Raw genomic sequence first — 15940 nt, 5'->3', positions numbered from 1 at the left:
CCCGGTAGTTGGCAAGCCATGCTACACCACTGATATTACCTTTAGAATGAGTAAGGTCCTGGGGAAACACAATTGCTCTCATGGAATCATAGAACTGTAGAGTTGGAAGGGTCCACAAGGGTCATCTAGTCCAACCCTATGAAATGCAGGAAACGTTTGCCCAACATGGGGCTCAAACCCACAACCCCGAGATGCTCTACCAACTCAGCTATCCCATAGCCTGCTTATGGGTTTCTCATTCATATCTGGTTTGCCATTGCAGGAAACAGGACCCCGGACTAGATATATTTTAGGCTGCAATCCTAACCCCATTTACTTTGGAGTAATCCCATCAAATTCAATAGGCTTTACTTCTGAGTAGACATAGTTATATTGGCAGCCTTTGTCTGATTCAACAGGACTCTTCTAGAGTTCTTTGTGCCTTTAATACCAGCTTGATCTGCTGGAACTATCAAGTGGTGCTTTCCGAAATGCTATTCCCTGATAACTGTTGCAGATCAGGCTGTTGTTCAAGAAACAGCAAAGCCGTTTGAAAAGTTGACCGTGCACGTTTGTGACTCCCTCTCCATAATATGGATGAGAAGAAGAAAATGCACTGAAGGGTTTTAATACTTATGCTGACTGGTTGAATATAGGAACATGGGAAGATGGATTATACCATTGGTGCATCTAGCTCAGTAATGTCCACACTGACTGGCAGCAGATCTCCAAGGTGCCTTTCCCATCCCTACCTGGAAATGCCAGTGATTGAACCTGGGAATTTTTGCATGCAAAGCAGATGCTCTACCACTGAGCTTCCCAATATGCTTGACAAATGATGCTAAGCGCATAGTTCATATCTGTTGGTCCTTGCCAACACTTTGCAATGGGAATCATTAGGGGCTTATATTCCTGCTAACTGGTGGGGGTCCACAGTTTTAGAAGCCTTTGGAAAGAAGGTTTTTTTGTTTTGTTTTTTAAAAAATGTGGTTAGCTATGAGCAATGGTGTTCTAAACAGCAGGTTTTAAACTGCCAGATGACAGAGGGCTAGAAATGAAGTTGCCAAAGGCAGAAGTCAAGATGCTATGACAGGTGGTGCTGGACCACAACACACAACTGCAGGAACCTTGGAAAATAGGGTTTTGTTTCCTGAAATACGAAACCCTTCCTTAAAGCATGCCAAACCCAGGCATGGACCAAGTATGCACATGTTTGCAAAGGGAATCTCATCATATGCCTTCCCACTGAAACCACAACATCTCCTCAGAGCTCTAATTAAAGTAGGAGGCAACACCCTCTGGCAAGCCGAATCGCACTAAGCCGGAACTGTGTTTGCTTGATGGCCAAAAGAGATGCCAAGTCTATTGATAGCACCGCAAAGTGCTTGTCGTCTGATGTAAGATGTACAGTACCCATACGGCATTCAGTGGTCTCTGTGTTATTTTCAATATAAAATGGCTGTTCTTTTTTAGTGAAGTGCATCTGATGTTCAATACCTATGGGATTCTTTATTTATTTAGTGCATTTCCATCCCACTTATCTGAGGAGCTCAAGGTGGCATACAGGTGAAACTTGGAAAATTAGAATATCGTCGAAAAGTGCATTTATTTCAGTATTGCAACTTACTATTTTTTATTTTTCTTTTAATTTTTACAAATGCTTTCTTTTGGAAATTCCACAGTAATAAAACAAATAGTTACAATAATACAAAAATAAACATCGCTATTACATTTCATTAATTCCATTCCATTTATAATTGACCCGCCTAAAGACAAATAATTACAATTACTGTACAACAAATAAAGGCTTGACATATCTTGCTTTGCATGTCATGCATCTATCTCATATATTGGTTTCACCTTTTAAGTTGCATTACTGAAATTAATGCACTTTTCGACGATATTCTAATTTCCCGAGTTTCACCTGTACATTGTCTTCCCCATCTTCACTTATCTCCCACAGCAACCCAGTGAGGTGGTTTAGGCTGGGAGAAGGCAATGACTGGCCCAAGGTCACCCAGTTTGCTTCATGGCTGAGTGGGGATTTTAACTCTGCTGTTCCAGGTCCTAGGACAGTATTTCCCAAACTTGGATCCCCAGCTGTTTTGGGACTATTCCCACCATCCCTGACCATTGGTCTTGCTAGCTAGGGATGGTGGGTGTTGTAATCCAAAAACAGCCGGAGATCTAAGTTTGGCAAACACTGCCCTAGTATGACACTCTAACCGCCATACCAAACTGGCTCTCTATTTTTAATACTAATAGTTGTATCCAAAGAAAGAAAGTTGTATCATGAGAAAGACTTTGGGGAAAACCCCAAGGGAAAATACCAGCTGCCTTGCAGAATACCTTTGGGAGAAGAAAATGCTAAGGAGGAAACCCTACACAAATCTGGAGTGGAGTCCCTAAGACAGTTGGATAGAGCCTTGTATGCCTCTTTCCAGCAACTCCTGCAGCCAAGCTGGTGCCAAACGGTTTGTTTTTCTTTTCTTTAGATCACATCAATGAGGCCGAGACAAAGCTTCTTGTCGTCTGGGCAGCCCATATACATTGACCTGGTTTGTGCCCCGAGAGGTTTGCTAACACAGCAAAAACAATGTGGGAGGCAGCATTTAAAAGTTCCTGATTTCTGCAGTCACAGGAGGAGCTGTGATTTCCATCAGTTTGCCATCACCCCCAGATGCAGGTAAAGAAAAGTTAAGGACCCCTGGATGGTTAAGTCCAGTCAAAAGCAACTATGGGGGTGAGGCGCTCACCTCGCTTCAGGCCGAGGAACCCAGTGTTTGTCCACAGACAGCTTTTCCAGTTCATGTGGCCAGCATGGCTAAACTGATTCTGGTGCAACAGAAGACCATGATGGAAGCCAGAGCACACAGAAATGCAGTTTACCTGCCTGCTGCAGCCGTACCTATTTGTCTACTTGCACTGGCATGCTTTTGAACTGCTGGGTTGGCAGAAGCTGGGACAGAGCAACGGGAGCTCACTCCGTTGTGTGGATTCGAACCACTGATCTTCTGATTAGCAAGACCAAGAGGCTCAGTGGTTTAGACCACAGCACCACCCACTCCCTTGCCCCCTGGGTGCACACTCCATTGTCTCTCGAGACAGAAGGTGCCAACAAACATCCAAAGCATCCAAAACAGTGGCATTAGAGTTCCACTGGTGCAACAGCAATTCCATTTCTTTTCCCCCACCCCCACCCTGCACCCCAAAATCTTGTCTGCAGGTTCCCTCAACACCCCAGAGATGATTTTGAGGGGGCTTCAGAGGAATGGAGAAGAGGGGTAAGGTGGATATCTTACTGTTAATATTCCCTGAGCTTTCCAATGGGCTCACAGTAGTTTTTTTTTTTTCCAGAGTATGCATGTATTTTTCCTGTTATGCACTGGCTCAAAAATGACAACACAGAGGAAGGAAAATTTAAATGATTGTAATAAAAGTAATTAATAAAAATAGCAGCTACAGAGCCACAGGCAAAAAAAAAGTTAATTACACATCTACAAATCTTTTAAACCAGGAGATAAAACTGTCTGTCAAATTATAGCGACATGAGGTACATCTAAATCAATATTAGGAAATATTTGCAAAAAACTCTAATTTGAAATTTCATATTTGCACTGTAACAGATCTTAATTGATCTTAAAGCATAAATTTGGATTATGCATTAATAAATTGTGTCCAATTCTCCTTAAATCACTCTCTCTTTTTTGTTACAAATTCCCTTAAAGGTAAAGGGAACCCTGACCATTAAGTCCAGTCCCGGACGACTCTGGGGTTCATCTCGCTTTACTGGCCAAGGGAGCTGGCATTCGTCCGCAGACAGCTTCTGGGTCATGTGGCCAGCATCACTAAGCCGCTTCTGGCAAACCAGAGCAGTTCACAGAAACACCGTATACCTTCCTGCCGGAGCGGTACCTATTTATCTACTTGCACTTTGACGTGCTCTCATCAAAAAGTGGCTTACATCAGTTTCCACCAGTTTTTCATAAATGTTAATAGTCTTTCTCCCTAGGGGCTCACAGTCTAAGGCAATCAAATAATTTATGGGATAAAAGGCCCCAAATGAAATGAAAATGTCATTCTAAACATAACCACCACCACCCACTCTCTCTCTACACACACACACCATACCTTAAATGGCCAGTCCAAAAGTCATCCATAGGAGAGATGGGTTTGTTTGTTTTTAACCACCTTCCAGATATATTTTCCTTAATAAGCTGCTACAGAGTAGACTAGGTTGGGTAGGGGAACAGAGTTGGGGTGATGGCTCTTCACTCCCAAGCCCATGAGGGCTCTTCCTTTCCACCAGCAGCATCAATGTTCAGCCAGTAGCGGCAAGTGAGAAAAGTGCTGCAGAGTGTAATGGGATGGGGAAGAATAGCAGAAAAACTGTCTGTGGAAGCGGACAAATGTCGGCTCCCTCGGCCTTTAAAGCGAGATGACCCCAGAGTCGTTCACGACTGGACTTAATTGTCAGGGGTCCCTTTACCTTTACCTTTAGTCATAGTCATCTAGTGCACATGGCACTTTACAGAGTAAGATAAGAAGGGGGAAGGTCCCTGCCCCTAGGAGATTGCAATCTATTTTTCCCCTGTTGTGGGGGTCAATAAGGGAAAGCAAGAACTGAGGATATTATTTATTTTATTTTATTACATTATATTTGCATTAAACCTGTCTTCCAGGTATTTTCCTGAAAGTTCTAGATGCGGTTCCCAGGCAAATCCAGACCTGCTTAGCTTCATCAAGATTGTGACCTCATGCGCCTCCAGGTCATACCCATAGCTGACGAGTTTTCCCTTTTCTCGCAAGGAAGCCTATTCAGCTTAAGGGAATTTCCCTTAAAAAAGGGGAGAACTTGACAGCTATGCTCATACCCTGGGTGAGAAGAGATCAATGCAAGCAAATGCATTAGGAAATTGTGATATTGTGAACATTATTCACAATAGCACTTTCCATATGGGTAGAACTAGAAATGGTTGCACTGAAAATTATATCTGGGCTGTGCAAATTCCTTTTAAAACTGTGGAATTCTTGTGCTCTGTTTGCAGCAGGTTGTGTTTGTTCCTTTTGAATTTCATTGTGAAACTTTGAAAATGTCTATAAAAATTTTAATTATATAAAAAAGGATGCTTAACTTGTTCAGCATAGCATTACAGATGTGAATTTCTTGAGTGCAATCCTGGGATCAGGGGACCTCAACATATATGTACATATGTATTACAGGCCACCAGGGTTCCCTGATGCATAGCCTTCTTCTGGACTGGGCTGGGGTGGTGGTGTAAGCAGTAAGTCCCAGGTCCAATATCTAGGATTGGTTTGACAAGGGCACCTGCCTGAAATGCCAAGTCAGTGTAGACAGTATTGCGCTAGATGGACCAATGGTTTGAGTCAACATAAAGCAGCTTCCTATGTTCCTGTGTGGGTGGCGTTGTGGGTTAAACCACAGAGCCTAGGGCTTGCCAATCAGAGGGTCGGCGGTTCGAATCCCTGCGACCGGGTGAGCTCCTGTTGCTCGGTCCCAGCTCCTGCCCACCTTGCAGTTCGAAAGCATGTCAAAGTGCAAGTAGATAAATAGGTTCCGCTACAGCGGGAAGGTGGACTGCGTTTCCATGTGCCGCCAGAAGCGGCTTTGTCATGCTGGCCACATGACCTCGAAGCTGTACGCTGGCTCCCTCAGCCAATAATGCGAGATGAGCGCCGCAACCCCAGAGTCGGTCACGACTGGACCTAATGGTCAAGGGTCCCTTTACTTTTTTATGTTCCTGTGCAATGAACTAAGAAGGGCAAGGATTAAATAGATACACAAATTGAGCAGCACTTGTCTGGATTCCTTGTTCACATCCTCAAGCTGCAGAAACTGAACAAACAATATGGGACCAGATGGAGCTCTGGGCATTTCCATAGACAGGCCTGGTTCGACTGCTGCATTCAGGTTACAGTGGATGCAAGGAATTTTACCCTCAATCTGCCTTCCAGACATGCCACAGCAGGCCTCAGTAGGCTGCAAATTACCCAGAAAAGCTGGTAGCACAGTGAAGTTGCAATAGAGTCAGAAAAGAATTATTGATTTGCCAACATCACAGCCACTGAGTAGGCTTGAGAGTGAGCTCTCAGGAGTGTTGAAACTCATTCAGCGTAAATCCTGCCATTTGACTTCTATCTAGCTCTCTTCCTGTTTGCTTCCTTCTCCCCAGAACACCAAAGAGCTTATTGGGCTCTGCTCAGTAGAAGAGGGCACTTAGGAGAAATGATGTCAAACAGAGTGACCAAGGCTTCAACAAGAGCACCAGCCAAGACAACCAGAAACTCCTCGAGGGCTCTCTGTAATCCTGTGGATTTTATAAACTCCCTGGGCCAGATTATCCCAACTGGTTCCCCCACCCCTGCAGAAGGGAATGGCTGCTGTGATCGTAATAATCCATGACCTGATCATGGATGAGCTCAACAAGAAATGACCTGACCATGACAAGAGATTTAGAGGGGGGAAAGCCAGCCTCAGCCTCCCTGTCAAAGCATTTTCAGGCATGACCATGGAGGTCCCCCAAGACTAACAACCTGGAAATGATCAACACCCAAACAACCTCTGTCTGCTGGGCAGGGCAGGGCAGGGCAGTGGGAGATGTTCCAGAAGAATCCCTAAATCATCCTGAGTGCCCAACACAAGATACACTCAAAACCAGAACACAACCAGACTCTGCGACAGACTCACAAAGCCACTAAATGCACCGACGCCATAATGGGTGAGGGAGTCACCTGTATATGAGATTGCTTGTAAGGTGGAACAGCAACACCATTTCAGGCCTCAGTGGGATGGGAATGAAAGCTCCTTTCAAGCCATTAGTTAGAAAGCATGCTTTGTAAACATGCCCGGGGATTGTAGCAGTGCAGCACAGCCCCCAGGCTCTGCCCCATATACCTCAAACTCCACTCTTTCTGAGAAGCAAGTGAATCTCAAAACTAGAATGTCTCCCTCGCCAGCATATTGCAGAAATCGTAGTCCTGCTCATCAGGAGAGGAACCTGAGAGTCAGATAGTAGCCATTAGTTTAGGATGAACGCATCATCCTGTGAGCCTGAAATAATAATAATAATAATAATAATAATAATAATAATAATAATAATAATTTTTATTTGTACCCCGCCCAACAGCATTAAATAGTAAAAACTTCCCTAAACAGGGCTGCCTTCAGATGTCTTTTAAAGATAGGATAGCTGCTTATTTCCCTGACATCTGTTGGAAGGGCGTTCCACAGGGCGGGTGTCACTACCGAGAAGGCCCTCTGTCTGGTTCCCTGTAACCTCACTTCTTGCAATGAGGGAACCGCCAGAAGGTCCTCCACTGGATCTCAGTGTCTGGGCTGGGTTGGAGATGCTCCTTCAGGTATATAATGAAAAACAAAAACAAATCCAGCCTTAGATAATCTTCTGCTTTGTTCTCTTTCTTATTTATCTGCTTCAACCTCACCTCATAAATGTGTGCAGTGATGAAAGACACCTTCAACATTATTCTTCTCAGTTGACTGGAGAAAATGATGCGTTATTGGGTGTGTTATTAAACGTGGCGGTTGTGCACCGCAAAGGAACTTTATTACTGCTGAAGTCATTAAATTCCCCTCTAAAGTTTTGCTTTTGCCTGCAGCAAAGGGCTCCTGCCATGCTTCCCGCCTTCAGAAGCTGTCGGAGGTGTGTGAATGACATGCCGCTTATCTTAAGAGTTCCCCACCACCACCAGAGGATAAGAAGATGGTTGTGCTAATTCAAAAATTCAAATGTCAGCATGTGGGAAAATGCATTGCTATTGAAAGCCTTTGCATGATTACACTTTTTGGTACACAGTAGGGAGAAGTGCTGACAACTTAATAGTGTGTGAAGTATCAGCACCAGACCTTGAAAGGTAACACTTGGTGAAGAGCATTCTTTTCTAATTTTGATTTTGACTAAATTAGGAATATGTGTTAACTATATGCCTCCACACTTTAAAGAAATGTTTACATCCTCAACTATTACTTTGCTATCATGAAACACAACGTAGAATGCTAATCTGCTTTTTGTCATACACTATCTTATATTTTATTTGTATCTCAATGTGGCATACTTTGTTTTCCTCCTCCCCGTTTTATCCGCACAAAAACCCAGTGAGCTTCATGCCTGAGTGGGGATTTGAACCTTATTCTCCCAATGTTGGGGACTGAGTGGACATTGAGGAGTGGTGGCAGCTGCCAGCTGGGGAACCCCCAAAGGAAATCCCATATTGATTGATTGATTGATTGATTGATTGATATTTGAATATGGCTATCATATCCCTTCACAGTCTCTGCTTATCCAGGCTAACCATACTGAACTCCCTCAACCATTCCTCATAAGGCTTAGTTTCCAGACCCTTAATTATCTTCATTGCCCTTGTCTGCAGTTATTCCAGCTTGTCAATATCTTTCTTAAATGGTGCTGCCCAGAACTAGCCAAAACTAGCTATTACTTATCTTGATTTGGACACTTCTGTTGACGCCGCCTCAAATGGGAAAACAGCATGTTTTGCATGGCAGCCTATAAACTCATGCAGTGAAATATATAAATAAAAATTAACAAGGCAGTTTTATTACTGGAAAGCAATGAGACAATCTGCAATCTTCTTGAGCTGGTTCCCTTCAGTGACAAATTCTGTTCTCCTCTATGTGACTCCATTCCTGTACATTTTAAAGGAAGCAACATGATCCAGCAGCTTTGTTTCCATAAGTCTTAATAAGACCGAAACTTCCCACTTATCCCCACACACCTGTATCTTGCATTTCCATCGCCCTGATGCATGAGCCAAACATTTAGATCCCTTTGTTTCTTAATGAAGGGCTGTGGCACAGAAGAAAATAAGAAGCTCAGTCATTACTCTTTCACAGTCAATTTGACAGGAAGCTGTAGCTTCAGCAGCTGCACAGAAAACATTGGAGGCCTTTTGATTGAGGGTGTTTGGGTGGGTATCAATGTCCAGTAGATAGGTAGCTGGAAATTTATCCTTCAATTTTTTTAGCTACCCACCATCAGTTAATGAGGACAGAAATTGCATGTAGAAATTATCAAAGGGAAGAGAAAGCTTTGGGCGAATTCTCAGAGGTTGTCTTTTGTAGAGCTTTTGTTGCACTTACTTTATTGCTGAAATCTCTGAGGGTTGTTTGTATGCCTGCATATATGTATACATATATCTATTTGATTTATATACTGCCCTTCATCCTGTTTTTAAGATGGGAGCTGCGGTCCATCCAAGCAGACCATTCAATTTACCATATTTACCAATCTGAAAAGTGATGCTGGTGTTTAGGCTTAATGATCATAATTGTCAAACAATTGTTCATTTTACACTCTTGTGTGGTTTTTGATGTTTTCTTAGCCTTAAGGATATTTTATACTTTAGCAGAGCAGCTGGTGGAATTTTGAAGGCTGGGGAAGAATGTAAAGGACCATAGGGATGAATTTTGAATTGGACTGGAATGGAATGAGTTCCTATTTGAAAAGGGGAGCGTGAACGGGAACTAATTCATTTTCGGAATGTGTGAACTTGAATTAATTCCTTTGAAAAAAAGAACTTCCCAAGCACTGACCATACCACAGAGAGAAATTAGCCAGAGGAGCTCAGAGGACCTATCCATCCATCCATCCATCCATCCATCCATAATTTTGGACAACTAAATTGGCTTGAAAAAATATAAATTCCAGCTTCACATGGGAAAATATCAGGAGTACAAAAAACAACCTCTTTACAACAGTAACTAACTCTCTGCAACATGTGCCAGTTTGACAACTTTTTGCTTTCCCCACCTTATGCTCAAGTCTCCACATTTCCAATTCAGTTTATGGTTTTTTAAAAGAAAAAAGTCCTTAGGAAAATTCAGCAGAGAAATTTAGTATGAATCTCTCCTAATAAACCCATCTTTGTATGCTGTTCTAATATACACATTTTTTGCAAAGCATTTCCTCTTAAATAATGCATCTTTGTATGCTATTTTTCACTAACATATAGACATTTATGCCCACTTTGCCCTAGTATATGCATTTTCCCTATACTTTTATGCAATTTTGTCTAATATAGACATTTTGGGAAAGCAAGTTCCCTTAATATGGGGCGTTTTGTACGTTATTTTCACTAACATGTGCATTTCTGTGCACACATTTTTGTAGGAATTACTTGGTTGCAGACCTGCATTGCTAATTTCAGAGCAGTGCGAATTTCAAAGGAAGTCTATGATTGGGAAAGTGAATTAGGTGAGTTTAAATGTAAAATGAATCAAATTTTGAATATATGCTCTTTCCACATTTTTAGGCTGAGCCCAGAGAGGCAACAATTCCATTCATGACTTCAATCAATATAAAATAGAGCCTCAAACCAAAACTAGGGGGAAATGTCTGTAACAAAAATGTGAGGTTGACCACCTTAGTTTGTATTGCTGCTCCTCACAGAAACCTGGCCTTGCTTTTGCTTCCCTTATGATGGCACATTGCTGTTCTTAATCTGAAACCATCAAATATATTCTGGTTTCTGTTACTTCCCACCATCACCACCATCATATACTTATGTTTCCTCTTTAGCTAGGGGGTTTGGAGAGATAAATGGATTCTCTTTCAAGTTTTCTGTGTTGTTGTTGTTTTTTAAAGCCACATTCCAAATTCAACAATTGCAATGGCCAAAAGACACATTTTAAGGATAGCATTTCTATTGTGAAACTGTGCTCCTAATCTGGCATTTGCAAATCAAATTAACTTGATAAAAACGCAATGCACAAAGCCACATTTCAAAAAGTAGCACAGCTGTCATCTTACACCATGCGTTCTTTAGGCTCCCGGGGGGGGGGGGACTTCATCCGTCTCTGTATCTAGATTGAGAGATTGGCCCAGAACTGGAGACTTCGCATACATCCCCCTTCCAAATGTACCCCAAAATTGTTCTGAAACAGTGGTGGGGGACCTCTTTTCCACTATGAAAGCAGCACTGACAATCCAGAAATAAGGAATACTTATCTCCTCCTGGCAAGAAATTGCTGCCTAGCATGCCTTCGACATCAGTCTGCAGGAGACTAGGGGGTAGCTCTTTGGAATTCATTCAGCATAATAAGGGAGAGTAGAGAGGAGCTTGGGGGAGTGAATCACTTCCATAAGCAGCTATTGCAAGCACTGTATAAAAGTACTAGACTGTGTACAATGTACTGACAAGACTTACTAATACACACAACAAAGTACTTACTGATAAAGACAGGCGCAGAAAACAGAGCACAGCTCTAAGAGAATACAAGCCTAACCTAAAATCCTAGGGACAGAATTGAAGGGGTGTAAGGAAAATGCAAGTAGATAAATAGGAACCGCTACAGCGGGAAGGTAAACGGCGTTTCCATGTGCTGCTCTGGTTTGCCAGAAGCGGCTTTGTCATGCTGGCCACATGACCTGGAAGCTATACGCCGGCTCCCTCGGCCAATAATGCGATATGAGCGCGCAACCCCAGAGTCGGTCACGACTGGACCTAATGGTCAGGGGTCCCTTTACCTTTACCTTTTTAAGGAAAGTGACAGTACCTAAACAATTAAGTCTAAGACTAAGGCAACAAACTATTTTATTTTATTGGGATTGGGATTGGGACTGATCAGGAAAGGATGGCAAACAAACAGGTGGAAGGCTGGGTAGGGTAGGGTACTGTGAAGGGGAAAAAACACAAGCTGAACATATGCCACCAAACGTACAAAAGAGTGAAGGCAGTGTGGTGCTTGATGGATTTTTATTGTATTTTTAATATTTTGCTGGAAGCCGTCCAGAGTGGCGGGGTATAATAATAATAATAATAATAATAATAATAATAATAATAATAATAATAATAGGCGACTTCACCTTCCCTCCCCCAAAACATTTTGGGAGATGGTTGAATAAGATTCTAGTCTGGCATTGGAAGCCAGAGCTCTCAATGAGCTACGTAAGTCTAGCTCCACTCCTCCTGCCACCCTTGTGTTCTCCATAAATGATGTTGTGGTTAATAATTACAGACTGGCTCTTGGAGAAATAGTCTTCAGCTTTGGACTGGCACAAATTTTCCGCAAATCATTTTGGGTCTGCCAAACCCACTTGGAGCTGCTTCGACCCAATCCAGATTCAGCACAAATCAGTATGAATCAACCTAATTTGGTTTGCAATTCAGACAAGCCCTGTTATCTACCACTTTAGTCAAATGTGCAGATCCACGTTCATTCAGAAGCAGGGCCTGACCGTGTCTCATCTTGCAATGGAGCCAGCCCAACCGTTCAGACTGGCAAGCTTCTGGTTATAATTGTTGGCTTCTTGTAGTGTGGTGGTGGGGAAGATTATGGTTTTCTGTAAATGGTTAGTCTATATGTCCACTTTCATTGTGCTTTATTGTGTTTAATTGACTTATTTGTTTTGTACTCTTGTGTGTTTTATTGCTGGGAGTTGCTCTTTTGGCAAGCAACTCATGCAGCTTTGCCCCTCCAGAGGTATGACAAGTGCAGGATGATGCCCATCCTTTCGAGGTAACTCTGCCGCTGTTGAATGACATGTTTCCAGTAAAGACAGTGAAACAGCTATCAAAAAGTTAGAAAGGTGTTTGTTTTCCTAAGCATCTACAAAGATTCTATTTTTAAAACTTTCTGACTCTTTCTTTCATCCAAAGTATGTGTGTACAGTATTTATTTTGAATGAATCAGGAGCCCTGGGATTTTAGTACTCTGAAGAGAATATCTTTCCAGAAAATGTTTGTTCATAAACAATGCTGGCATTGGCAACACTGCCTTATGGCGAGACTTTCATAACCATTGATTTTGGCTTAATGTCTAACTTAGGTTAGACAGACTTCTGGGTAAATCAATCAGCACCTCCTAAAGTCTGTCTTCCACCTGGATATAATTTTGTGTTGTGGAAAGTTGCCTAGATACCTGGAATGAGTCAGCTCAGTTCACAGAGAATGGAGACAACACACACCCATTGATCCTTATGTAGGCCCACAGAAGTGCAACAACCTGTTAGTGCGACATGGGCTGTAGTGGTGCAATGACTAAACCCATAAAATCCATCCCTTTAGCACTCATGGAGAACTGTTTGATTTCAGACTGCCTTTGTTGGTCCAACCACATCAAGCCTAACCATTATTTTATAAAACAATGTCAGGCAGGAAAGCATGCCTTGGTAAAGGATGGAGAAATGCCAGTTTCTCTGAAGAAGTGCCAAATTTTAAGTCCATATGACGTAGTGATGGAAATAACAGCCTGGGGAGTGCAAGGACCTATGTAGCTCAAAAATGACAAAGGACCACTCTTATACAAAGGAGAAGTATGGGGCCTGTTTCCCCACAGATGACATGGCCATAGCCTAACAACAGAACATGAAAGTGATGTGCTTAATTGCCCCTGTGGGTAAGAGGGTGGTAACCAGAATCTCCTCTCACTGACCAGGGCAAGTAAGGACTTCACTTTGAGAACACATGCTTTGAATGTAGAAGGTCCTGGGTTCATTTCCCTGCATCTCCAGTTAAAAAGATAAAGAAGCAGGTCATCGAAAATGCCTTGGCTTAAGACGCTGGCCAATCAGAGCAGATGATACTGGACTTAACTGACCAATGGTCTGAGTATGAGGCAGCATCATATTTCTAGGACAAGAATGGTCCTCCAGATGTGGTTGGACTACAACTCCTATCATCCCTGACCATTGGCCAAAAACATCTGGAGACCCAAGTTTGGGAAACACTGGTCTAGGGTGTCACAAGCCAATGCAGAAGAAATTTTATTTATAGAATGTATAGATTTATAGGATTGAGTTTGGGACTTCCATTGTCTGTTTATCATCACCCATACACTGAAAGTTCTGGCCACTGTCATCACAAATGGTGGCCGAGGAGGATGAGGGAGTCCTGTATGCCTACCAGTCATGACACTGACTGTCCATTGGTAGGTGCATAACATACACTGCTCATTAACATAGATAGATAATTTATTACAGTCGGAGACCAGCATATAAAACACACTTGGCGGTACAATTCCAAAAGGAACACAAACATTTTAAACATTGAACAACAGTAAATTTAAAATTTATAAGTGCAATAGTAAAGGTAAAGGGACCACTGACCATTAGGTCCAGTTGTGACCAACTCTGGGGTTGCAGCGCTCATCTCACATTACTGGCAGAGGGAGCCAGCGTACAGCTTCCAGGTCATGTGGCCAGCATGACAAAGCCACTTCTGGCGAACCAGAGCAGCACATGGAAATGCCGTTTACCTTCCCGCTTGGAGCGGTACCTATTTATCTCCTTGCACTTTGACGTGCTTTCAAACTGCTAGGTTGGCAGGAGCTGGGACCGAGCAACGGGAGCTCACCCCGTCACAGGGATTCGAACCGCCGACCTTCTGATTAACAAGCCCTAGACTCTGTGGTTTAACCCACAGCGTCACCTGTGCCCCTAAAAACTATGAGATAAGCTACCGCAGAGACATGACCCAGAATCACTAGAGGGACCAAGTTTGGGGATTTTCTTGATGAACTTGTTTGGATCAGGGATGGTCTGCGCCTACAGATCTGTACACAGAATCTGGCGACCATCTGGGTTGTCTTTTGATCTTTGCCTAACAGGAGAAGATCGATTTTTTGCTTTTTCGGGTGGTCAGTGAGCCTCACCAGCAGGGGATCAATGGTCTCACTACATGCCTCTTCATAAAAGGGACATCTAAAAAATAAGTCCTCTGGGCTTCCTATCTCCCCCAATGAACAGGCGCAAATTCTCTGAGCATATGGGACTTTTTTAAAGGATCCTTCCAGGACCGGCAAGGGCAAAGCCGAGCTTCTGGTGAGAGTAAAAGCCCTTCTTGCATTTTTGGATACTAGAAAGAAGAGATATGCTGCCGGTGCAGCTATATCTCTCTCAATTTCTCCAGTTTTATAGTCGGGGCACCTTGAGCAATCCTGTTGTCTCTCGATGTCTATGATTCTTTGCCTAACCATAACTTTCGCTTGGCTCAACCCCAGACTTAGAAGGGCTTGAGGAGCAAACAGGCCTGGCTCTAGGGGTAGGCTGGGTGGTGCGGGGCACCAGGGCGCCGGACCGCCAGGGCGCCAGACCGCCAGGGGCATCGTGCCGGACCACCCATGGTAGGCGCGCTGCGCCCACACTCAACAGCGGCGGTCGCAGTGGCCGCGCGGCGACCGGTCCGTCCGCAGCAAGCTAGGGCGCCCACAGCAGGCTAGCCCACCCGCTGCAGGCTAGGCAGCTGAGGTGAACTAGGAGGACTCCATTTTGGCGCCCTTCCCCGCCGCCGCTGCCGCATCATTCTAACCCCTCTGTGAGCCAATAGGGCCCCAGGGGGGGGCGGAGTTCTCCTGCTTTGAAATCGGCACGCTTCCTCCCCTCAGCAGCAAACGGCTGGAGGAAGTAGAGTGCGTGCCTGCCGCTGCCTGCCTGCCTGGACTGGTGGCCTGGCCGCCTGGGCCTGGTGTCTGCTGCCTGCCTGAGCCTGGTGTCATTGGAGATTAATGAAAGGCTTGTTTGTTGGTTGTGTACTGTTGTATATGTGTGGCTGCTGGTCTGTGATCTGGATCCGTGATTCTTTGGTACCGTGCATTTGGTTTTCTCCCATGAAGTTGGAATGGGCATTGATTTGTACCCTCTCTTATGAAATAGGTTCCCTGCTCCTGCATCTATTCTCTTCACTGCCTGGACTTTGTTTAGTCTCAAGGACTGGATGTACCTGGTGGTGAAGGCAATTGCATGCAATTGCAGCTTGCAAAAATCATGCTTAATGGCCTTAAGCATTGTTTTTGCAAGCTGCAATTGCATGCAATTGCCTTCAGCACTAGGGTGGGTGCTTTTGCTTGATGCAAAAGTAATCACTAAGTTACTTCTCCCTAGGCCATGGGTGTCCAAACTTTTTTCAAAGAGGTCCAGATTTGATGAAGTCAACATGTGTGAGGGCCGACCAAAGGGCCGACCAAAGT

Source organism: Zootoca vivipara, chromosome 1, assembly GCF_963506605.1.
Source record: "Zootoca vivipara chromosome 1, rZooViv1.1, whole genome shotgun sequence".
Taxonomy (NCBI): Eukaryota; Metazoa; Chordata; class Lepidosauria; order Squamata; family Lacertidae; genus Zootoca; species Zootoca vivipara.
The sequence above is the reverse complement of the archived record's forward strand: the minus strand, read 5'-3'. Positions refer to the sequence as shown.